This window comes from Nansenia antarctica (assembly GCF_963989245.1).
Source record: "Nansenia antarctica genome assembly, chromosome: 2".
Lineage (NCBI taxonomy): Eukaryota > Metazoa > Chordata > Actinopteri > Argentiniformes > Microstomatidae > Nansenia > Nansenia antarctica.
This window is the reverse complement of record NC_137675.1, coordinates 80,688,386-80,714,906: the sequence shown is the minus strand read 5'-3', so window position 1 is coordinate 80,714,906 and position 26,521 is coordinate 80,688,386. Positions and strand designations below refer to the sequence as shown.

General features: G+C 44.9%; 1 pseudogene across 1 annotated transcript; it reads left to right on the top strand.

The window, feature by feature from the left end:
- Positions 1 to 143: 143 nt before the first annotated feature.
- Positions 144 to 26,362, top strand: LOC308150717 (proteasome activator complex subunit 3-like; annotated as a pseudogene). Its single transcript has 6 exons — positions 144 to 230; positions 21,887 to 21,965; positions 24,010 to 24,077; positions 24,265 to 24,319; positions 24,802 to 24,888; positions 26,282 to 26,362. The product of its transcript is annotated as a proteasome activator complex subunit 3-like (transcript).
- The last annotated feature ends 159 nt before the right edge of the window (positions 26,363 to 26,521 follow it).

The following is a 26,521-nucleotide window of genomic DNA, read 5'->3' as shown; positions in this document are numbered from 1 at the left end:
ACAATGCTAAACAATCGCTAACATGTATGCTATTGCTAACAATGTACTGAAGGTGCACTTACATTTTATCGGAAAAAGTTGAAGTGCCAGTTACTAAATAACGGATAAAGGGGCTAAGAAGGTGTATTGATTGGAGTAAACGTATGGAGAACATCACCTCCACCATCAAGAAGGCCCAGCAGAAGATGTTCTTCCTGTGGCAGCTGAAGAAATTCAATATGCTGCAGAAAGTGAAGTGAAACTTTATTTATATAGCCCCTTTCTTACATGGATGCAACTCAAAGCACTTCACAATGATTGAAAACAAGATTACAGAATAGAACAATGATTGAAAACAAGATTACAGAGACGGGGGTGGGGGGACACATGAGACAACAGGAAGGGAGGGGAGGGAGGGGTTACATTGTTAATGTGGAAAATGACTATTCTAGCTGCAAACATCTGGTTTTTAATGGGATATCTACATACGTGTACAGAGGCCCATTTCCAGCAACCGTCACTCCAGCATACCTGTCAACATTGGGATTTGAAAATAAGGGATATTTCCCCCCCGCGCGCCACCGCGCGCCCCCGGGCCATCCTCTCCCCCCCACCGTCCACAAACCATACCCCTTACATTTAGACAAGGGTACACACAGTCAATCCTAAAATCACCACTAGGCAACCACTTGCTTGATACCTGGTTCAAAGTTAAATACTTTGAACATCCCTGTCTGCATTATATACACATGAAAACACAAAAGGGCATATCAATTAAACAGCTGTACATTGAGTACATATTTACATATGAGAGAAGGAGAGAGGGTGAGTACAGCTGTACATTGAGTACAGCGTCTTTGAGCCCCGGAAAAGCGCTATATACATTTAATTTATTATTATTATTATTATTATTATTATTATTATTACAGATGGTAAGATGATTAGATTGTGAGCATGTCATTTCAGAAAACCTAAGAAATATAATGGATGTAAACAGTAGCAACAGAGTGCAAATGCAACAGAGTAAAATTAAGCTTCGGTTCCTCAGCACAAGACATAGGGCATACTACGGTAATCACCATGACATAGGGCATACTAATCACCAATGTAGGCCATACATTACTCACCATGGAGGTCTCTTCCATGCTCAAGGGCTTGTTGTACACATAGGTTGCAGATTTAGCATTCCTCAACACCTTCTGAGAAGGAGTGTATTTGTGGGCTAGTGTGGTTAATTTTACATGATAGTAAAGCACAAACAGTGCTGTTGTCCAATGCCATTCTATTTTCTGTAACTATCTTTCTTACCATACTGAATACTCTTTCAGAGCTGGCATTGCTGTGTGGAATGCATAATAAAGCTTTCATGAGTCTTGTCAACTCACTGAACCGCAAGTCCTTGCCTACAAGGCCCCAGAATCTGTCGATTCTGTCTTCTTGGGGGAGTTGGTTGCTACTGGTCACCTGGTAATCAATGAGCTCCTCTCTCAGCCTATCCTGCCTCAAGCTCAACTGAGGGAACAGGGCACTTAGCCTTTCCACTGTAAAATAAAACAATAGTGTTCAACTGCTTGTTATCGTTTGTCCTTACAGTGACTTATCTGTTCTTAATCTTATTCTCAATTACTTTTGTTGTCAATTGTAATCTGTCCCTAATCTAATCTAAACTGCCCCTACCTGTCCCTGGTGTGACGTCTAGCCGAGCTGCAGGGGCCAGCACTCTCAGGTCCTTGAGGAGTTGGGAGTCAAGCGGAAAGGAGGCAAACATCTTACGCAGAACTGCTTCATAGAATCTTCTCACAGTTCTACAACAGAGTAATAGTAAAAAAATAAAATAATAATATGCATTAGATAGTGGCACACATATCAGGAACTCTATAACTATTCTCAGGCTGTCAAAAGATGACATAATAATAATTAATTATTATAATGTAAGTATGTGGCTACAGAGTAATATACTCACTGAAAGATGTTTCTCTTAGTTGAAATGGTGAGGTCATCATGAATGCATTACTCATCATGAATGCCTTCGTCTCTGCTCCAATGAAGAGGTCTTCGTCTGGCAGTTGATGTCCCTCTCCATAGTTCCCATCCCTGAGAGGCACATCCATGATGGCCCTGGCTGGTATGAGGTAGCCGAGGAATCGCCTGATCAGCCTGCACATCTCCTCTTCAAGTCTGTGGATCTGTACTCCCTCTGACTGTAGACAGTACCGGTAGTCACAACAAAATAACAGTGAAATAAGCATGATCATATTACATTATATTTATTAATAATAGATGATTAATCTATTATTCTGACATTTTACCGGGAAGTCATGACACCCACCTGAAAAGCAATATTAAATGCAGCTAAAGGCTTGAGGGCAGCACTCAGGAACATGAAGTACGTTTTCACAATTGGATCACGGAGATGGCTTGCGAGATCCCGAACTTTGGCATTCCTCTCCACCTCCTCGTGACTGTTGAAGTACGCCTATAGGGATATAGGGTGGCATATTTGATAAAAAAAAAATACAATGGAAACATACCACAATAAATTGTGTAGTTATCTGCTGAGTGGAGTTTACTATTACAATCCTACCTGTAGAGCATCCCACTGGTTGAGGACTCGATTTACACAAGTCAGCAGGCTGAGCCATCTGGTACTGCAGTACCTCAGCAGCTTCAACTTGTCTGTGTCTGTAAACTCTACAAACTCTTTGTAGAGCTCACATCTCTTTGCACTGAAAACAAGATAATTTTGTAAGTGATCTTACATTGCTCATGGTGTAATTATGAGATTAGAGTTATAAGTATAGTTGTTTTACATTTACCTTTTGTCAAAGTGGGTATATATTCCCACCAAAATGTCCTCCACTGGAACTTTGGCTGCTTTGATGCCACAGCCAGTGGCAAGCTGGACAAGGTGGCAAATGCAGCCAAGGTCCTGGACGTTGGGTTGGCTTCCTTTTAGTCTAGTGATGACCGAATTGTGTCTGCCTTTCATTACACTTGCATTGTCTGAGTTGAAGGCAATGAGGTTCTCCCATGGAATGCCTCTTTTGCTATTGGAAACAGGAAAGCACATTTAAAAAAATAAAAAAACTGCTATGTAAAATGCTCTAGCTGTTATAATTAAATGCAAACTAGGTCGACAGTGCCCTTCTCTCACCTCAATGCTTCAGACAACTTTGCATACAAGTTCTCAGCATTACCCACATTGCATATGGGCATTTCTAAGAACTTGGTTGCCACCTGAAGTGTAGCCTCGTCATATGTTCTTGCAAGGATGACGAATTCTTTGTCTGTTTTTCTGTTGTTTGATTCGTCGCACAACAAAGAAAAAGGCTGGGATTTGCATATAGTTGACACCTCGTCGTCAAGCTCCACAGCTACTATGGCACCTGTTAAGCAAGCATCCAGTTATTATAAGGCTACAACATGGGAACATTAGCAAATATTCAATTAGATCGTCCTTTTTATTCATTCATTTCGGCCTACCTTTGATGAGCTGCGTGGCTTTCGTTTTTCTCGCCGAGTACTTGCGAGCGATGGCTGAGTCCGGGAACATGTCAGCAACACTGCGGTTGAAGTCATCACAGAAGCTGAAGGGGACGTTGTTTTTTGCACAAAGCATTGACATTTTTACCTCCGATTTCATTATTTGATCTGCCTCAGAAGCCTTTTGTGTGACGAATGTAGTCAACGGTGAGGCATGTTTCTGGGCTTCTTTGGCGCGTTTATGTTTTCCTGATTTATCGTGCTGGCTCACATCACACTTCCCTCCGTGTCCTATGCTAAAATCCGTGCGGCATATTTTATACCAAGCATGATTATCTCCGACGTTGCTCTTCGTTAAATATACATGAGCCCCTCCTCCCATGTGTTTCTGTATTTGCACAGAAGTTTGAGCTTTTTTGCAGGTACTGCGACTCCATCCATCTTATTGTTCTCGTGCTGTCCAATCATCATCATCTTCATCTTCATCTTCTTCTTCTTCTTCTTCTTCTTCTTCATCTTCATCTTCATCTTCATCTTCTTCTTCATCTTCTTCTTCTTCTTCTTCTTCTTCTTCTTCTACTTGATCACGAACCATATATGGTAATTCTCAAACCGAGATGTTTTTTTAAATATATATATAAATACGGGAGATTTACGGGAAAATATTTAAACGGGATCACAGCGGGATTGAAGTGTAAAATACGGGATAATCCCGGGAAAAACGGGAGGGTTGACAGATATGGTTGAAATGTGTCTCACGCCCAGAGAAGAGAAGTCATAAGGAAACATGTTTATTGACTGGGCAACACAGTGTAAATACAGAGTTCAAGTTTAAACAACTCCTAAAGTTCTGAAATGTATTTTTGTGACATTACTGCTCCTTTGATACTGTATTTCCCCTGTGTGGTTGCTTATGCAGTAATATGGTTTGTATACAATGTGACAAATTGAATGTTAACAAGCTGGTTATTATCAGAATAAACAGCCTGGTCTCACACATCACACATAGAGATTACAGGGACAGTCTAACCCTAACCCTAACCTTAACCCTAACCCTAACCTTAACCTTAACCCTAACCCTAACCTTAACCTTAACCTTAACCCTAACCCTAACCTTAACCCTAACCCTAAATGTGGCCTAACTAATTAATGCAAGTGCAATTCAAAATGGAATAATCCCGAGAGAAGCCCCGACAGGCGCACATAACAGAGAACGAGCTACCCCAATGTCACGTCGGAATTCGACGTTTTGCAGAATGAGTGTTTCTGGTTTCGCCAACCAATCAGGTAGCGGTATTCATTTTCGGCGCAAAGACAAATGAACACGCCGAGGTTAGAGGCCAGCGTGTTTATGAGACGACTTGGATAACAAGGCCACCATTAGACAACATCTTTTCTACAACAACAACTTTGCAACTGCAGATACTAGCAACATCAGACACAAACTGAAGCTTATAAAAAGGAGAATGGACATCGACTTCCAATTCATGGACAGGTTAAGAAGAGAGCGAATCAAGTTAACGCTGAACAATGGAACGTACGTCGGAGTTGTTCTGCGGATCAACTTAAACAAAACGGTGCTTTTAAAGGATGGTAAGACAAATAACTTTCCCCCCCACATTTTGTCCCGATGTTCCACTGACTTTGCTTGGAAGAAACACGTGTTCCACTCAGCTAACGTTAGACAGCTATGGAGGACGGATCGTGCTACATTCAAATGCAATACACACATCGGAATGCAATACACGTGTAACTGTGACGGTCAGATAGGGAACCCAAGCGCAGACACAGACAGGTTAAGGTAAAATAAAGTATGATTTATTTAAGGGGGTTGGCAGAGAATGGTCGTAGGGCAAGCAGGGGGTCAGGCCGGGAGGTCAGGCAGGCAAGAGGGCAGGTAGGGCAGGTAGGCAGGTAGGGCAGGCAGGCAAGAGGGCAGGCGGGCAGGCAGGAGGGCAGGTAGGGCAGGCAGGCAGGTAGGAGGGGGGCAGGTAGGGCAGGCAGGAGGGCAGGTAGGGCAGGCAGGCAGGCAGGAGGGCAGGTAGCAGGAGTCCGGTAGGGGTACTGGGGGTAAAGGCAAAACAGGGGTAAGTAGGAGGCAGGTACAGGCAGGGTAGTAATTAGGTAGGGGAGCTGGAAGCGTATCATACGGTAAACTGAAGCTACGATCTGGCAGAGTAGTGAAGGCTGGACCGGGTCTTTATACAGGGCTAACGATGAGACAATGAAGAACAGCCGGACAGCTGCACACCTGAAGCCACTCCTGCCAATTAGAGGGAGAGAGAGAGAGAGGGAAAGAGAGAGAGAGAGGCACTGCCCACTACCTAGAGGTAGAGGGCGTGACAGTAACACTAAATGCAATGCAAAAATACGGCATATTTGTGCCAAAATAAAATCAATGTGTATTACATTTGAGCGCAGCGCATTACATTTGGTCATACATTTGGTCATACATTTCATTCAGAGTTAATTGTATCAAGTGCTCTTTTATTGTTTTCTTGAAAGTGCATCTAGAATTAGTTTTACTAACATGCTTGGGTTAAGAGTTCCATCCTGTTATGGCTCTGTGAATTACAGTAGATTTGTCCTAGGTCTAGGAGGTAAGAGATGTCCTGAAATGGCCTGTCTGGTCAGATAGTTATTTTATACACACTACTTGGTCAGAAAAGTACTGTGGTTTCTGTGCCCCCTCGTTAATCCTTCAAGCAGTAAACATCGTTGTGCATGCGAGCGCATTTGGACAGCATACATGAGGGTACATTTGAATCTAAACAGTGGCAATGTTACAGACAGTTCTATTAACATCTACACAGTGGCAATGTGAAACTAAACAGTAATCACTAATGCCACATCTAAATGAAAGTAGTATACACTAATAAACAGTTAATATTACATACAGTACATTCGTAAGTGTATTCAGACCTGTCAGGACCAGAGGGCGGAACCCAGAATCATAGCGAATCATAGCGCTACCTATGGCCGGAAAGGGCAGAACCTATGGCCGGAACCGGAAAAGTGGGAAAATATGACCGGATTGGACAATGTGGTACCTACATCGGAATGGAATACAATGCAAATTACACCGGATATCGAAAAGCAATGCAAATTAGTACCGTGGCAACATGGAATACAATGCAAATTACACAGACACTCGAATGAAATACACACTCATCACCAAATGTAATACGCTGCGCTCAAATGTAATACACATGCTCAATGGAATACACTCATGACCAAATGTAATGCGCTGCGCTCAAATGTAATACACATGCTCAATGGAATACACTCATGACCAAATGTAATGCGCTGCGCTCAAATGTAATACACATTGATTTTATTTTGGCACAAATATGCCGTACTTTTGCATTGTATTTAGTGTTACACGTATATTGCATTCCGATGTGTGTATTGCATTCCGATGTGTGTATTGCATTTGAATGTGGCACGATCCGTCCTCCATAGCTAGCAGGAGGTGCAACGCATGTGGAGAGGCCGGGTGTCCAAAAACGGCAATTTTTTAATGTATTTATTTATTTGCAATAATGAGTGAATCACAGGGCTGCCAAGTTTCACCAAAAGTTTGGAGTGAGATTTTTTGGTGGTGGAGCGACCCAAAACTGTGCGCGTTTTGGCAGCGGAGGCCCCTCTCTCCCGCCCAATTATTTGTGATAGTTTCCTGCAATTTTACATGTTGTTCATAATAAACCAGCAAAAAAAATAATTAAAGTTTTATAAAACAAGAAAAAAATTCAGACAATATATCATATTTATTAAATCTTAATAAACAAATACAGTAGCCTACAGACTCTAAAAGAAAAATGGGCCCCATCAACAGGACTCAGCCCCTTGGGCAGCAGCAGAAAGACCCTTGATCATCATCTTATATACAGTGCATTGCTCATAGATGGCTATCATGTTATACAGTACATACCAGGGTTTTTCCTGGGTCAGAATGAGGGCTCGCCCACATTTTTTTGGAGGGACCCCCAATTGTTGTATTTGTAATTATTATGAATTATTGTTATTATTAATGTACCTGGTTATGTTACAGTAGAGAAACAAAAAACTGTTACCAAAACGGAGTATTTACTAGCTAAGATTGGCAAAAGATTGGCGTGGTGCAACCGAAATTAGTAAACAACTAGTTTGAAACTAGCTAGTAACAACTAGGGGTTTAGTAACTACCTGCATTTAGTAATGACTTACGCCAAATTGGTGAAACCCAGTCCAGTAGGCTACCAGATACGATGTTGTAATGTATGCACATATTTTGCTACCACGGTTGCCAGATGGAATTGACAATGTCCAGCCCAACCGGTCTAAAAGCTGCCGAATCCACCCGTCCAGTGTGACCAAAAGTAGCCCAATCTGGCAACACTGCTTGCTACGTTCTTGCAGCTCGCGTGAACACAGGTTCTTCCATCAGCGCTCGCCTGCCGCTTCGATTGCAGACTCAAGTTAACGCGCGTGCAGAAAGATGCCACGAAACTCATGTTCGGTAGCTTTCTTTCAAGGAATTTCAAACAATTGTTATTTCTCGCCGTGAGAAATAGAGGTGCGGCGTGAGAGCGTGAGAACTGGTTGAAATGCGTGAGTCTCACGGCGATTGCGTGAGACTTGGCAGCTCTGCTCTGAGTGAACCTGCTAGTAATTTATTGCTGTGGATTTATCTCTTTCAGTCGTTAATGTGGAGAGTGGAAGGAAGGATGGAATTAAGCTGTTTTTGGGACATGAGATACTGAACGGTAAGTCAAGGTGATGCGGTTATACCCTGTCATACCCTGTCCCTGTCCATCATACCCTGGTCATACCCTGTCCATCATACCCTGTCATAACCCTGTCATACTGTGTGCATCATACCCTGTCATACACTGTCCATAATACCCTGTCATACCCTGTCCATCATACCCTGTCATACCTTATCCATCATACCCTGGTCATACCCTGCCCATCATACCCTGGTCATACCCTGTCCATCTTCTCAAATAATATTCAATAATATAACTAAACATCTGCTTTGCTGATATAACTTTGTCCAACTGTCTTTCAGTGGAACTCGACGAAGGGAATGAAGACTAGTGGGCGAAACCGTTGAATATTTGTGAATCCAGCCAGATATAGTTGAGTGTGCGAGTGGTTGCCTGGTGACTTCTCCATTCCAACATTAGCATCAGCAGTCGTTATGGCACCAACAGTGGATAATAAAAACATGTTTTAATTGCATTTACTGTTGCAAGAGATTCATTACATTGTATGCTCACTTTTTTGGATGACACACTGAGTAACATTCAGCATTATATTATTATATCTACTGCCTATTAATCATTACTACCGAAAATATCTACTATAAGGAGGAAGTATATATAAGTGATATAGAAGTACATTATAGCTAGACAAACAATACAATACAATGTATTTTATTGTGTTAGAAAGAAAATAACACAAAAAGCTGAATACTAATGAATTTATTAACTGATGATGTGAATTGTTAAGTCTTATTCTTGATTTAGTAATGCATTGCAGATAGACAATAATAAAATCAATTGGAAAAGTAATTAATTCAGACCTGTGTTGAAATATATTTGACAATGATATTTGTTCAAATACTGAGCATTTCCAGATGGGCAGGTTTTGCACTTTTGGAACTATTCATTTGAATATAATTTGAACCCAGGTCTGATGTAATTTCATAGAAAATTACTCAACCATCAAACTTAAAGTAGGCAGTCATCAAATAATTCACAATATTGTAAATGATTATCCTTTAAACTCAGCATCTTGCATATCATATGAAGCAATATGAAGTATAACAATGAAATAATAGATTACGGTACTGTACCTATGTTGTAGAACACTCGGATGGTCCTGAGCACAAGAGAGGAAAATACAAATTGTATTTCTGGCTCCAGTAGGACTTCATCTTTCAATATTTGGGCCAAAATTAGGTGAGCACCCGTGGTTCTCATTAAAACCACAATAGGGAAGCAAGAGGACTGGGCTGACTTCCAAACAGGAGAAACTAAATGTACTCAGGAGGATTACAGGGTGACCTGTACAAGGTCTGCACTAGTAAATAAATGTGCACATCTAGTATATGAATGAATGAATGAATGAATGGTCTTTATTGTCATTGATATAGTACAGGTACCAAACAACGAAATTTGGGAGGGGGGGCTCCCCTGGTGCTAGGAGAAAAAAAAAACTAAAAACAAGAAGGGAAAAGAGCTGGTTTACATAAATAAAGGCTATGTACACTATCCACTATACTATACTATACAAATAAAACACTGTGCTGTACTCTATGCTATGCTATACCTATTCTAACATTTCCTATCTCTGAACCTTATGTACCCGAGGGTTGTCATATTGCACATAGTGTTATTGCACATTCATTTAAAGTGTCGCAGTTTGCAGGTTTGAAATGTTCACAGTTGTGTTTCAGTGTTGCACTTGATTTCAATCTAGTAGCTGCCATCAAATTGTCTAGATTGTCCAGGGCCTAGAACCGAGGTCTTTGCTGTGTTCAGGGCCTGAATGGGTCTCTGGAGATCTTGGAGGCCTTCCTGAGGCAGCGTGTGTTGTACAGCTCTTCCAGAGAGGGGAGGGGGGCGCCGGTGATCTTCTGGGCCGATCTCACGACTCTCTGTAGCGCATTCCTCTCTGCGGCTGTGCAGCTGGAGAACCACACGCAGATGCAGTAGGTGAGGATGCTCTCCACTGCGCAGCGGTAGAAGGTCACCAGCATCTCCTGTCCGATGTGGTCTTTCCTGAGGACTCTCAGGAAGTAGAGCCGCTGTTGTGCCTTCTTGATGATGGCTGCTGTGTTGATCTTCCAGGACAGGTCATCCTGTATGTGCACCCCCAGGAATCGGAGGGTTGAGACTCTTGGGTTGAGGGTTGAGACTCTTGTTGCATGCCAACAGCGTGCAACAATGCTTAATTTATCATAACCATTACAGATAACAAATCCTTATTGCTAAAGTGCCCCATATACAGTTCACTATATAATGGAACAGTGAAGCATTGAAAAGATATATATACTGAGAGTTGAAAATGGTAAACAAGGAATACAAAACAGGGATCAAGGACTCATAACAAGGAGTCTAGATAACAAGAGGCTTACGTTCCAGCAAAGGTCATATCCAAACACACTGATAGGACTTTCACATCAGCAAGGCTCTGTTCCGGTTCCGGAACCTAATTTTGAACCGGCATGCGCGTTCAGACCGAAAATAAATTGGTTCGGACCCTGAAAAGTCACAGCTGGAACCAGAAAATAGTGGTTCTCAGCGGGAACCAAAAACTAGAACCGTGACGTCGTCAGTGGGTGTGTCATATTCTAGGCTGTGAAGACCAGCAAGAAGGAAGGAGACAAAATGTAACCTAATCTAAATCTAATCATTATTAGTGATTAATGAAGTTTCATCATTCTCTGTATCTTCCTCACATGCTCAGCAAACACATGCGCAAAGCCATTTTTATTCTAGTAACAGAGCAGCTGGCTAGTAAGAGAACGTGTTTAGAAAGTGTCTTTTGTTTTTTTTCATACAAAATAGCGTTTATTTCAAATACTGTAATGGAAGATATTATCCTCATTTCCAGTGAAGTAGCCGCCATCTTGTTGTGACATTTTTGTTTACCCTGCCCCTTCGTCACCTAACGTTGATGACTTCGATGGTTCCGCTTAAACTGGTATGAAAGCGGGCTGGTTTGCCAGAAAGCACCAAGGTTCTGAGACTCCAGAATGGGAACCGGAACCGGCACGGCGCCTTGCTGGTGTGAAAGCCCTAACAGTGAAGACTCAGCGGGGAGTCCAAGGGAGTGAGGGCAAGCAAGATGAGCATACACAGGTGCCACACATTATCATTACTCAACTCTGTAATGAAGGAGTTGAGAGTGGAGAGGCTCCATGGGCGGCAGAGGCAGTGAAAAATATGCTAGCCTGTCTATTTGATTATCATGCTGTTCCTGACCTTTTGATTCATATTTTCGTAGATTGTCCGTGCGGTAACTCGTCGGTGTGTCTGTGAATGATGGGCTCGTCAATCAGCAGATCAGAGTTAAGGCCAATGCACACAGCGTGCGATTTTGTCGCAAGACAACATTCGATTCTCAATTCTTTGAATTATTTCAATTGGTGTGAATGGAGAATCGAATGTTGTCGTGCGATAATATCGCATTGCACGCCGTGTGCATTGTCTCATTCAAAACAATGGAATCGAATTCGGCGGTGCGACAAAATCGGGCCGTGTGCATTGGCCTTTATGATCAGGCGATAATGACTGACGGTAACTAAGCAACACAAGCAGCAACTTTCCTAACTGTAGTATGACGTCAGCGGGGGTAGGGGGGGTCGCAGTAGGCTTGAGTTTGAGTGGGGTCATAAAATGCATTATTTTATAATTATTATAGATACAATGGTACATTATTTTGAAAATGGAGAGACGGCACTGATGCCACTTTTCTCATACCACTTAAACGCAGACACCAAAGGCCACTCCTTAGCAGACCCTTCTAGCTATTGTGACTTACACTAGAGAGGGAGCTACAGGACTGTGGTGGGGAGTGGATGATGAGAGACCAGCCGGTCTTCAATCATCCCATCATTCATTCATTCATTCATTCATTCATTCATTCATTCATCATCCACTCTCCACCACAGTCCTGTAGCTCCCTCTACAGGCCAGACGCCACATGCTCCCCACAGCTATATGAATGAATGAATGGTCTTTATTGTCATTGCTACAGTACAGGTACCAAACAACGAAATTTAGGAGGGGTGGCTCCCCTGGTGTTAGGAAAGAAAAAAAAAAACTTTAAAAAAAACACAAGAAGGGAAGGAGCTGGTTTACATAAATAAAATGTACACTATCCACTATACTATACTTTATCCACTATACTATACTGTACAGATAGACGACTAGGGTTGTCATATTGCACATAGTGTTATTGCACATTTCTTTAAAGTGTCGCAGTTTGCAGGCTTGAAATGTACATATTTGTGCCTCAGCACTACACCTGATTTTTTCAGTCCAGCAGCTGCCATCAATCCGTCCAGACTGTCCAGGGCCCAGAACCTAGGTCTTTGCTGTGTTCAGGGCCTGGACGGCCCTGTGGTAGAAGCTGTTCTTCAGTCTGTTTGTCCTTGCGGCCATGGTCCTGAACCGCCTTTTCGAGGGCAGCCGGGTAAAGTGTTCGTACCCAGGGTGGGTTGGGTCCCTGGAGATCTTGGAGGCCTTCCTGAGACAGCGTGTGTTGTACAGCTCTTCCAGAGAGGGGAGGGGGGCGCCGGTGATCTTCTGGGCTGTTCTCACGACTCTCTGTAGCGCATTTCTCTCCGCGGTTGTGCAGCTGGAGAACCAGTTGCAGATGCCGTAGGTGAGGATGCTCTCCACTGCGCCGCGGTAGAAGGTCACCAGTATCTCCTGCTTGCTGTGTTCCTTCCTGAGGACTCTCAGGATGTATAGCCGCTGTTGTGCCTTCTTGATGGTGGCTTTTGTGTTGTCCTTCCAGGTCAGGTCATCCTGCATGTGCACCCCCAGGAATCGGAGGGTTGTTGAGACTCTCTCCACGCTCTCTCCGTCGATGAGCAGGGGCTGGATCTCGGACTTTTTCCTCCTGAAGTCTACGATGATTTCCTGGGTCTTTGACTTGTTCAGCAGCAGGTTGTTAACCTTGCACAGCTTGCTCAGTTGCTCTACCTCATCCCTGTACGCCGCCTCGTCCCCCCCCGAGATGCATCCCACCACGGTGGTGTCGTCTGCAAACTTTACGATGGAGTTGCTGGGGTGGACGGGGGTGAAGTCGTAGGTGTAGAGGTTGTAGAGGATGGGGCTTAGCACGCAGCCCTGGGGGGACCCAGTGCTGAGTCTGAGGGCTGTGGAGGTGTGGGGGCCCACCCGCACCCTCTGGGGGCGGTCGGTCAGGAAGTCCTTGATCCATGCACATATAGAGTGTGATAGACCCAGGTCTAGTAGTTTGGTCACTAGCCTGTCTGGAAGGATGGTGTTGAAGGCGGAGCTGAAGTCCACAAAGAGCAGTCTCGCGTAGCTGTTTCCCCTCTCCAGGTGGGATAGAGTGGCGTGGAGAGTCGTCGCGATGGCGTCCTCTGTGGACCTGTGGGCTCTGTAGGCGAACTGGTATGGATCCAGGTTGGGCGGGAGGCGTGTGAGTATGTGGGCCCGGACTAGTTTCTCGAAGCACTTCATGATGATTGGTGTGAGTGCCACCGGGCGGTAGTCGTTTAGGCAGCTCACCGTGCTTTTCTTCGGGACTGGGATGATAGTTGAGGTTTTCAGGCAGGGTGGGATGGTGGCCTGGGACAGGGACTGGTTGAAGATGTTGGTGAAAACCCCGGCCAGCTGGTCGGCGCAGTCCCTCAGCACCCGTCCCAGGACGCCATCCGGCCCCGAGGCTTTCCTGGGGTCCACCGCCTTCAGCGCGTGTCTCACTTCATGCTCTGTGAGAGTGAGGCTGCTGAGAGCTGGAGAGAGTGGTGTTTGTGTTGTGGTTACCTCCGTTCGCCCCTCGTCGAACCGGGCGTAGAAGGTGTTCAGCTTTCCCGCCAGCAGGGGGTCGTCCTCTGCGGCTGTGAGCCTGTTGGCTCTGAAGTTTGTCATGCGCTGAACCCCCTGCCACATCCGCCTGGAGTCGTTGCTCAGGAAGCATTCCTCAATCTTCTCTCTGTGGTCTGCCTTGGCCTCTTTGATGCCGCGCTTTAGGTTAGCCCTGGTGGTGCTGTACAGCGGTGTGCTCTTCCCTGCGAAGAAGGCGTTGTCCCTCTCGTTGATCAGTTTTTGGACCTTCCCAGTCATCCATGGCTTCGTGTTGGGGTAGACCCGGACCCGTTTGTCCACGGTGACTGAGTTGGTGCAGTTCACTATGTGGTTCAGAACCGACGACGTGAACTGTTCCAGGTCCTCATGCTCATATTCCTGCCATGGGGTGTCATTTAGGCAGATCTATATGAAACGACTGTTGTTGGTGCTTTGAGACTACTGCAATCTACGGCCAGGACACTTCAGCAGACTTTTAAGGGGGTGCACACTGCATCATACTATAAAAAATGCATTGCTTTCAAAACAAAACTTGATATTTGAACTTGTATTGCTTGTGTCTTACTATACTGTGTGTCTATATTGTGTTGTTAGTCTACAGGTGGCAAACTCTTCAACAAGTTTCCCTATTGGGATCAATTAAGTAAAATAAGTATACTATGCTTATCCTTCCATTCCATTTCAGAGAAATACAGATGCAGACACATACTAAGACAAACAATACTCACAAACCACTCTTTGGATTCAAAAGTATCAACAATGTGTCATGTTTTTGTATGATCACTATTTCCACTTCTGGTTAGATGCTAAACTGCATTTTGTTGTTTGGTACTTGAGTTGAATCTAATCTAATCGAATTTAACTTGATTATTTAGTGCAATAACAAATAAAAAAACAGACATACCATGAACAGGATTGAGCTAAAATTGCATTTTAACTCATTTTCAAACTAAAGGTTTGAAAGGTTCTGCGGGCCCTCCTGGTCCACCAGGGCCAGGCCCTCTATCACAATGAGTGTGAGAGTCAGGTTTTATATTCTACACACGTAGGTCCATTGGCAAACCTCTGTTCTCTCCTTGACAGTTACTTTCTGTGTATAGATTAAACTTGTGTTAAAAGGGCAAATATCATCCTCTGCTTGCAATACAAGCAAACTAGCAATCAGTTTATCCGCAACGCCCCCACCCTGGACTCCTTCAAATCAGCCCTTAAAACCCATCTGTTCACCAAGGTCTTTGGCCCCTAGTCACTGTTTCTGTTTTGCTTTGTTTGTTTTCTGTTTTGTCTGTCTGACCATTCCCCTTTAGAATTGTAAAGCGTCCTTGGGTTTTTGAAAGGCGCTATAGAAATCAAAGTTATTATTATTATTAGTAGTAGTAGTGAAAAGGGTAATTGAGTGTTCACAGTGACCAGGGATATGTGCAAACAGCATGGAGTCAGAGACCGCCATGTATTACAGTTTTTCTCAATTGCTAAAACACATTTCACAAAACTTTTCTCAATTTTCCCAAAACTCTAAACACAACACACTTTTCTAAAGCTACATAAACAAAACCACACCTTCTCTCTTCAAAACTCAAACTTTTACACCAAAACCGCTGCTCAAAGCCTGCAAAAAATTAAACACTATATGCATCATTACGGACTACAACAAAACAACTGAAAACACAATGTTCAGTGTGTGAGAATGTTCTTTTTTTTTCACAACTGCCAAAGCACATTTTTAGAAACCTTACAGTATCTGTTCTCAGAATATATCACTGTAGAGCAGTGGTCACCAACCTTTTTAAGCCCAAGATCCCTGACCTCAGCCTTGGTGAAGGCAAGATCTACCTATTGAAGCGTTGAGAGAAAAAGACAGACAAGATTGAACTTCAAACTTAATGCCTTTTATTTGCCTGTATTTTAATTACATGCAATGCTTTGGTCCAACATTAAAATTGATGCAACAAAAAAAAAAAGACTGTATCAAGCATATCAGGCAGCTGTCTTGCTTTAAGAATTGTACATAACTGAAACGTTAACAAATTGACATTCTTGACTGTAACAGGTTCGGGCACAGAGGGAGACAGACAATATGATTCTGCGGTTTAAGGAACGGGTTTTATTTGTGCAGCTGGTTTGGAGTCCGGTTTGGCTGAGCCTCGCTCAGGGGAGAACGTCTTGCCCGACCCTTCCGGTCGCGGCTCTCCTGCAGCGCTCTCCGACGTCTCTCTACAACCGACTCTCCGCTGCTTCTCCTCGATTCCTCCGTTCTCCGCTCACTGCGTCCTACCGAGGGAGAACAAAGCAACACATTAAGAGGGCACGTTGATGAGGACCCAATTGGCATCCCTTCACCAACCGTCCTGTAGCTCCCTCTGCAGGTCGGAACGCGCCATGTTCCCCACATTGACATTTTGACACTTGACTGACTTAATTATTATTCTTACTTATTAACATTGACAAACATATTTACAATTAGCATTTTATAAAGTAGAACTGTAATGTGTACTTTCTCAGTCAATGCTAAGTGCAGTCATCTTATGCAGCATCACTTTTCACATCAAAACAAAAGTAAAACTAATGTGTACTTTCTCATATTAACATTGACAAACATATTTACAATTATAGCATTTTATAAAGTAGAACTGTAATGTGTACTTGTGTCTCAGTCAGTGCTAAGTGCAGTCATCTTATGCAGCATTACTTTTCACATCGAAACAGTCATGTTACTCACTCAAGTCAGTGTGATGGTTGTGACTGGATACTGTCTACAAGTGCTTTGAAGTTTGGCTCATAGCTACTGACTGCCAGTCTGAGACAGTCTGTGAGGTGTCTGTCAGTAAGGCGGCTCCTGTACTTCGATTTGATTATTTTCATCTGTGAAAATGACATTTCACAGAGATATGTGGATCCAAAGTAGGCACTCACTCTTAGTGCACATGCAGTGAGAAGAGGAAACTTCTCTCTGCTGACAAGTCCCCAAAAGTCACTGTCCCTTGACCTGGCTTTCAGCTCTATGTCATTTTGTAAATCCACCATCTCCATGTCAACTCCACTTGGCAAAGTAAATACTTGCTGGAATTTGGCTGCTACCTGCTCTATATCAATGGGCACAAATGGGTTTGAGACAAATGCAGCAATATCTCCCATGACATCTAACTCGCCAAAACGCCGATTGAACTCTGTTGCCAGTTTGTCCAGGGGAGCACAGTACTGCTCAGGGTGAAAAGCATCATTGTCTTCCAAGGCCTGTGCCATTTTCTCCAGGTTGGGAAAGTGTGTCAGCCTCCCATTCTTTAGGTGTGTGGTCCAAACACCGAGCTTGGCCTTGAACCCATTTACTGCGCTTATCATGTGGGGGAGGTGTCGGTCTTTTCCCTGCAGCTCGTAGTTGAGTGCGTTCAGTTTTGCGGTTATGTCTGTCAGGAACCCCAGGTCCAGTAGCCACGCATCGTCTGACAGTTCCTTGTGCTCCTCGTTCCTTGTAAGTAAGTAAGTAAGTAAAGCTTTATTTATATAGCACCTTTCATACAAGAAATGCAGCTCAAAGTGCTTTACAACAGGAATAAGAACATTACGTGAATACAAACATATATAAAAACATATACATGCATAGAATGAATATAAAAGCAGGGGAAAACAGTAAAAAGAAAACGTAAAGATCTGACTTTCCACACCAATTTAAGTCCTTTGCCTATGAAAATATTTACTACCACTTGCCTTGTCGACAGGAACGTCTTGATCTCGGGCAGCAAGTCGACAAATCGCTGCAGCACTTTGCCGCGACTCAACCACCGCACATCAGCATGGAGAAGCAGGTCTCCGTAAGCAGCGTCGAGCTCGTCCAATAACGCTTTGAATAAGCGGTGCTGAAGCGCTTTCGCTCGAATCGAGTTGACTAGTTTCACCACCAGTGTCATTACATGGGAAAAGTCCAACACCTTACCAGCCAAGGCCTGCTGATGGATCACACAGTGATAATTGACGAAGGAGGGAAAATCAGGGTCATTACGACACAGTCCAATAAATCCATTGCGCGCACCGAGCATTGCTGGGGCCCCGTCAGTAGTAATCGCCACTAGTTTCTGAATGGGTATGTCATTTTCACCGACATATTTTTTGAACTCATTGTAAATATCCACACCCCTTGTTTTCTCCTTTAAGTGCAAAAGAGTGAGGAAATCCTCCTTTGTTGTAGAATCCTGGAAAACCATTTTGACAAATGCAACAAGCTGAGCTGTGTCCATTACATCCACGGATTCATCGAACTGTAATGAGAAATATTCACAGTGTGCCAAATCCGTTAACACTTGTCTGTCCACGTCCTCTGACAGTGACTCGACCCTCCTTGTCACTGTTGCAGGGCCCAGAGGTACACCACGTAGTGCGGTTTTGATTTCTTCTTTGTTTTTGAAGTCACTGAAAACAGTCTCCGCGGTAATGGCTATTGCTTCCTTGACAAATTCTCCATCTGTAAAGGGCTTCTTGTGTTTAGCCAAAAGGTAACTTATCCGAAACGACGCTTCACTAGCAGCCTTATTTTGATTAGCAGGTTTGGTGAAAAGGGATTGCTGGACCTTCAACCCTGATTTCAGCTCGTTAACTTTCCTTGCACGGATAGTGCTCTTTGGCGGGTAGCTGTCTTTGAATTTCTGGTGGTTGGTGTTGTGGTGCCGCTCCAGATTTCCTCTTTTAGCCAGTGCTTGTGGTTGGTTGCACAGCATACATACACACTTGTCTTTCACCACGGTAAAGAGAAATTCTTCTTCCCATTCTGGATTGAAATTATATATTTTGGGTTTCTTCCGTGGAGCTTCCGCCATGCTAGCTATTTCACCAACTGTGTCGATTGTTTTTTGCGAGTCAGTCACGCGTAGTCACGTTTTTTTGCGAGTCACGTGGCAGTACTATTCTCTTATCTGATTGGTCACTTTCATGCAGCATTTGCGACGAGAGAGAGAGAGAGAGAGAGAGAGAGAGAGAGAGAGAGAGAGAGAGAGAGAGAGAGAGAGAGAGAGAGAGAGAGAGAGAGAGAGAGAGAGAGAGAGAGAGAGAGAGAGAGAGAGAGAGAGAGAGAGAGAGAGAGAGAGAGCGGGACGCGGAAATCCGACGGAAATCCGCGTCTGATTTTTTGGGACAGGGAAAGTCAGTCAAAGATCTACAGGGAAAGTCTGAAAGATCGACCAGTCGATCGCGATCGACGGGTTGGTGACCACTACTGTAGAGTATTGGGCATTCATAGATTTGTGTGTTTCATATGAACAGTATGTAAATCTACAGAAAATACAGTATGTATGTTACGGTACATGTGGGAATATGGTACATGTGGGAAAACTAGGGTTAGGGTTATGAATGAATGGTCTTTATTGTCATTGCTATAGTACAGGTACCAAACAACGAAATTTGGGAGGGGTGGCTCCCCTGGTGCTAGGAAAGAAAAAAGAAAAAGAAAAAAAAAGATGGAAAAGGAGCTGGTTTACATAAATAAAGGCTATGTACACTATCCACTATACTATACTGTACAGATAAGACGACTAGGGTTGTCATATTGCACATAGTGTTATTGCACATTCATTTAAAGTGTCGCAGTTTGCAGGCTTGAAATGTACACATTTGTGCCTCAGCACTACACCTGATTTTTTCAATCCAGCAGCTGCCATCAATCCGTCCAGACTGTCCAGGGCCCAGAACCTAGGTCTTTGCTGTGTTCAGGGCCTGGATGGCCCTGGGGTAGAAGCTGAGCTTCAGTCTGTTTGTCCTTGCGGCCATGGTCCTGTACCGCCTTTTCGAGGGCAGCCGGGCAAAGTGTTCGTACCCAGGGTGGGTTGGGTCTCTGGAGATCTTGGAGGCCTTCCTGAGGCAGCGTGTGTTGTACAGCTCTTCCAGAGAGGGGAGGAGTGCGCCAGTGATCTTCTGGGCTGTTCTCACGACTCTCTGTAGCGCATTTCTCTCTGCGGTTGTGCAGCTGGAGAACCAGTTGCAGATGCAGTAGGTGAGGATGCTCTCCACTGCGCCGCGGTAGAAGGCCACCAGTATCTCCTGCTTGTTGTGTTCCTTCCTGAGGACTCTCAGGAAGTAGAGCCGCTGTTGTGCCTTCTTGATGGTGGCTGCTGTGTTGTTCTTCCAGGACAGGTCATCCTGTATGTGCACCCCCAGGAATCGGAGGGTTGAGACTCTCTCCACGCTCTCTCCGTCGATGAGCAGGGGCTGGACCTCAGATTTTTTCCTCCTGAAGTCCACGATGATTTCCTGGGTCTTTGACTGGTTCAGCAGCAGGTTGTTAACCTTGCACAGCTTGCTCAGCTGCTCTACCTCATCCCTGTACGCCGCCTCGTCCCCCCCCGAGATGCAGCCCACCACGGTGGTGTCGTCTGCAAACTTTACGATGGAGTTGCTGGGGTGGACGGGGGTGAAGTCGTAGGTGTAGAGGTTGTAGAGGATGGGGCTTAGCACGCAGCCCTGGGGGGACCCAGTGCTGAGTCTGAGGGCTGTGGAGGTGTGGGAGCCCACCCGCACCCTCTGGGGGCGGTCGGACAGGAAGTCCTTGATCCATGCACATATAGAGTGTGATAGTCCCAGGTCTAGTAGTTTGGTCACTAGCCTGTCTGGAAGGATGGTGTTGAAGGCAGAGCTGAAGTCTACAAAGAGCAGTCGCGCGTAGCTGTTTCCCCTCTCCAGGTGGGATAGAGTGGCGTGGAGAGTCGTCGCGATGGCGTCCTCTGTGGACCTGTGGGCTCTGTAGGCGATCTGGTATGGATCCAGGTTGGGCGGGAGGCGTGTGAGTATGTGGGCCCGGACTAGTTTCTCGAAGCACTTCATGATGATTGGTGTGAGTGCCACCGGGTGGTAGTCGTTTAGGCAGCTCACCGTGCTTTTCTTCGGGACTGGGATGATAGTTGAGGTTTTCAGGCAGGGTGGGATGGTGGCCTGGGACAGGGACTGGTTGAAGATGTTGGTGAAAACCCCGGCCAGCTGGTCGTCGCAGTCCCTCAGCACCCGTCCCAGGACGCCATCCGGCCCTGAGGCTTTCCTGGGGTCCACCGCCTTCAGCACGCGTCTCACTTCATGCTCTGTGAGGGTGAGGCTGCTGAGAGCTGGAGAGAGTGGTGTTTGTGTTGTGGTTACCTCCGTTCGCCCCTCGTCGAACCGGGCGTAGAAGGAGTGCAGCTTTTCCGCCAGCAGGGGGTCGTCCTCTGCGGCTGTGAGCCTGTTGGCTCTGAAGTTTGTCATGTGCTGAACCCCCTGCCACATCCGCCTGGAGTCGTTGCTCAGGGAGCATTCCTCAATCTTCTCTCTGTGGTCTGCCTTGGCCTCTCGGATGCCGCGCTTTAGGTTAGCCCTGGTGGTGCTGTACAGCAGTGTGCCCTTCCCTGCGAAGAAGGCGTTGCCCCTCTCATTGATCAGTTTTTGGACCTTCCCAGTCATCCATGGCTTCGTGTTGGGGTAGACCCGGACCCGTTTGTCCACGGTGACTGAGTTGGTGCAGTTCACTATGTGGTTCAGAACCGACGACGTGAACGGTTCCAGGTCCTCATGCTCATATTCCTGCCATGAGGTGTCATTTAGGCAGATCTGCAGTGGAGCGGACCCTTCTGGCCAGGTTCTGACAGTCTTAGTGGTGATGGGAGCACTTTTCCTCATGGTAGTGTAGGCTGGGATCAGGAGGATTGACACATGGTCAGACATGCCTAGATGAGCTAGCGGTCTAGCCTTGTAAGCACGCTTGATGTTGGTGTATACCTTATCCAGTGTTTTTTCTCCTCTTGTTGCACATTTAACATGCTGATAGAACTTGGGTAGTCCCGTCCCGTCCCCGTCCTCGTCCCCCGTCCCCCGTCCCGTCCCGTCCCCGTCCTCGTCCCCCGTCCCCCGTCTCTCTCCAGGTGAAAATGTGGGTCCAACTCCTCATCCCCACTCCACTCCTCAATCGAAGACGGTAACAACTTTGGTGTATCCATCCAGGTGATGTACCTGAAGTACATTCAAGTTTACCGGTGTTACGGGTCTGACGGATTCATCACGGTGGAAGTTGCAAGTTGTGACACTAGGGAGCAGCACTTGCACATTAGTATCAGTAATGACTGTCTGTCTCTCTCTCTCTCTCTCTCTCTCTCTCTCTCTCTCTCTCTCTCTCTCTCTCTCTCTCTCTCTCTCCAGGGGTGAAAGTGGTTTGAGTTTCTTACAGGAACTATAGGCTACTACCCCAACCTTCATCGTTTCATATTGTTCTCCTCCTGCCCCCAGCTTCATGCATCCCTGAACACACACATCGTGGTGTTGGTGTCGAAATTAGAAACACTTTAGGGCTGCCATGTTTCACCAAAAGTTTGGAGTGAGAGTTTTTGGTGGTGGAGCGACCCAAAACTGTGCACGTTTTGGTAGCGGCGGCCCCTCTCTCCCACACAATTATTTGTGCTAGTTTCCTGCAATTTTAAACCAGCACAAGAAATGAAAATATTTGGAACATTTGATAAAACAAGAGAAATTCAGATAATATATCTTAAGTCTTAATAAACAAATACAGTAGCCTACAGAGTCTAAAACAAAATTGGGCCTCATCAAGTGAACTCAACCCCTTGGTCAGCAGCAGAAAGACCCTTGGTCATCATCTTATATACAGTGCATAGATGGCTATCATGTTATACAGTACATACCAGGGTTTTTCCTGGGTCAAAATCAAGCCTTGGAGGTTGATGTTGTGCACGCGCAGTGCGCCCAAATTTTCTTTGAGGGACCTCCAATTGTTGTATTTGTATTGTAAATTGTAATTATTATTATTAATAATAATAATAATAATAATACGATGCGATTTGAAAGTACCAGTAGGCTACCAGATACGTATGCACATATTTTGCTACCAGGGTTGCCAGATGGAATTGACAATTTCCAGCCCAACCAGTCTACAAGCTGCCGAATCCACCCGTCCAGTGTGACCAAAAGTAGCCCAATCTGGCAACACGGCTTGCTTATGGAAGCATATAGTGGACTAAGTTCAAATGTTAATGCAATTTGAGATTGCATTTGCATGTTCCACTTTTGCATGCATTCTTTCAGACAATATTCAAATTCAAATGCAATTCTAATGAGCGGATGTGTTTCCTAGAACATATAAATGCAATTGCTAATCACATTATTGCATTACAATTTGAATATTGACTCAAATAACGCAGGCAAAAATGGCAAATGAATATGCTATTTTGGGATTGCATAGTCATTTTCACATTAGAATGAAAATTTGAATTTTGTCAGCTACAAAGCGGATGTGTTTACTAGAACATGTAAATGCAATTGCGTATCACATTATTGCATTACAATTTGAATATTGACTCAAATAACGCAGGCAAAAGTGGCAAATGAATATGCTATTTTGGGATAGCATAGTAATTTTTACATTAGAATGAACTTGTCAGTTTTGTCAGTTACAAAGCAGCGCATGACTTTGAAAATTAAATGTCAAATGGCTTTGCATTATCATTTTAATATTGACAGCGAATGTGCACATCAGGTACATGAAAATGAAAATGCAAATCATTAGAATTGCATTTGAATTTGAATATTGTCTGAAAATGCAAAAGTGGAACATACAAATGCAATCTCAAATTGCATTAACATTTGAATAAAGTCCACTATATGCTTCCATACGGCGCGACTGTAATCCCGGTCGGACTGTCTCAGTGCCCAGTGCTGCCCACCCAACCACGTCGCGTCGCGTCGGGTCTACTGTAAAGCGGGTTAACATGTCCTTTTCAAAGGTATTAAAATAGACGCAACGAAACATAACGTCAGCCATGTGTTTCCTTGTTGGAAATTATGGATCGTGAATCGTGATTGCTTCTGCACTCTGCAGCAATCGGATTTTGATTGACAGGCAGCTGCATCTCTTCCCCCAACGGCGTTCCGGCACAGAAAGTCTTGCCGGAACGCCGCACCGGACCGTTCCGGCCCACTTTCACCTATGTCTCTCTCACACACACACACACACACACACATTCACTCACTCACTCAGGAGGAGACTGTAGCTGAACTCAGGACTGTGGAAGGAGAGGCAGCTATTAGCATGGACCAAATCTCCAGGTAGCGTCCGCACACACACACACACACAGACACACACACACAAACCGTGTGGGTGTGTGTGTGTGTGTGTGTGTGTGTGTGTGTGCGGACGCTACCTGGAGATTTGGTGGGTAATGATTTTGGGGGGTAATGTTATTTTGTATGTTCTATGAGCTCCCTGGCCTCATGTGTTTGTCTTCTTTGACAGATACTACATTACCAGAGCAAAGCTAGTCTCCAAAATTGCCACGTACCCACATATTGTAAGTGATCACTGCATCTATCAGTCTCTCTGTTTCCTCTGTCACCTTCTCTCTCTCTCTCTCTCTCTCTCTCTCCTCCCATCCAACTCTCCATCTGTCTCAGTCTGCATCTTCATCCCTCGTTCTCTTTCCCCCTCCCTCTGTTGCCCTCCTGCTGTCTTTCTCACCGATAATAACCATGTCTCTGACAAATGACTGACACTCTCCATCCCTCTTTCCCTCCCCCCCTCTCCTTCACTCTCTCTCCCTCCCTCTCTCTCTCCTACTCTCTCTCCCCTTCCCTCCCCCCTCTCCTTCACTCTCTCTCCCTCCCTCTCTCTCTCCCCTTCTCACTCCCTCTCTCACTCTCTCCCCTTCCCTCCCCCCCTCTCCTTCACTCTCTCTCCCTCCCTCTCTCTCTCCCCTACTCTCTCTCTCTCCCCTTCCCCCCCTTTCCTTCACTCTCTCTCTCTCTCCCCTTCCCTCCCTCCCTTGCTCTGCAGGAGGACTACAGACTGACTGTGTCAGAGATCGATGAGAAGGAATACATCAGACTAAAGATCATTGTGTCGGAGCTGAGGAACCAATACGTACACTACCGTTCAAAAGTTTGGGGTCACTTAGAAATGTCCTTATTTTTGAAAGAAAAGCACTGTTTTTTTCAATGAAGATAACATTAAATTAATCCGAAATACACTCTATACATTGTTAATGTGGAAAATGACTATTCTATCTGCAAACATCTGTTTTTAATGGTGTATAAAGGCCCATTTCCAGCAACCATCACTCCAGTGTTCTAATGGTACATTGTGTTTGCTAATCGCGTTATGGATGATTAGAAAACCCTTGTGCAATTAAGTTAGCACAGCTGAAAACGGTTTTGCTGGTTAGAGAAGCTATACAAATGGCCTTCCTTTGAGCTAGTTGAGTATCTGGAGCATCACATTTGTGGGTTCGATTATACTCTCAAAATGGCCAGAAAAAGCTAACTTTTATATGAAACTCGACAGTCTATTCTTGTTCTTAGAAATGAAGGCTATTCCATGTGAGAAATTGCCAAGAAACGGAACATTTCCTACAACAGTGTGTACTACTCCCTTCAGAGAACAGCACCAACAGGCTCTAACCAGAGTAGAAAGAGAAGTGGGAGGCCCCGGTGCACAACTGAGCAAGAAGACAAGTACATTAGAGTCTCTAATTTGAGAAATAGACGCCTCACAGGTCCTGAACTGGCATCTTCATTAAAAGGTACCCGCAAAACGCCAGTGTCAACGTCGACAGTGAAGAGGCGACTCCGGGATGCTGGCCTTCTAGGCAGTGGCAAAGAAAAAGCCATATCTGAGACTGGCCAATAAAAGGAAAATATTAATATGGGCAAAAGAACACAGACATTGGACAGAGGAAGACATGTCTTCACTATATTTTCTTCAGCAACTCATTTGATAAATAAAAGTGTGAGTTTTCATGGAAAACACGAAATTGTCTGGGTGACCCCAAACTTTTGAACGGTAGTGTACGTACACACAGATACCGTATGGCACCAGGGGAGGTTGGCGGAGGTAGAAATCTATCTAAATCGTTTTTCTACGTCCCCCAGCCTCCCCTGCCATCTTACACCGACACAGAGCTGTCTGTCAGACCAACAGGGTTGGGGCCAACTGCCATTGCAGTTCACTCCCTGAGGTGAAAGTGAAATTCAGTTAGTTAATTGGAAATGGATCCTTGTTTTTCCACTTTGGATTGCATTGAATTGAACTTTTTCGAAGGGGCAGTTTCCAGGGGTAGTTTCCCGGACCCACATTAAACCCCAGTCCTGGATTGAATCACACTTTTTTTTTTTTTTTTTCAATTGTTTATTTCAATGCCAGGAATAGGCCCATTCTTGATCTGTGTCTGGCAAAGTGGTGGTGAATGTAAACATCCTCTGTACCTGCCATGGAAGCTGAATACAAATGTCATTCTTTACTTTTGCACCTCCCTTAGGTGACTCTGCACGACATGATCCTGAAGAACATTGAGAAGATCAAGAAGCCAAGAAGCTGCAACAATGAGGCCCTCTACTAACCCTGACCCCACCATGACCCCCATTCTGCCCTCCCCTGACACCTCTCCTCTCACAGACTGATTCTCTCTGACCCATGACCCCTGACCCTGCCTTCCCTTACCCCTGTGAGACCTGTGAGAAGGGTGTGCCTGGAGACGGGACGTGTCTCTGTGTATCGA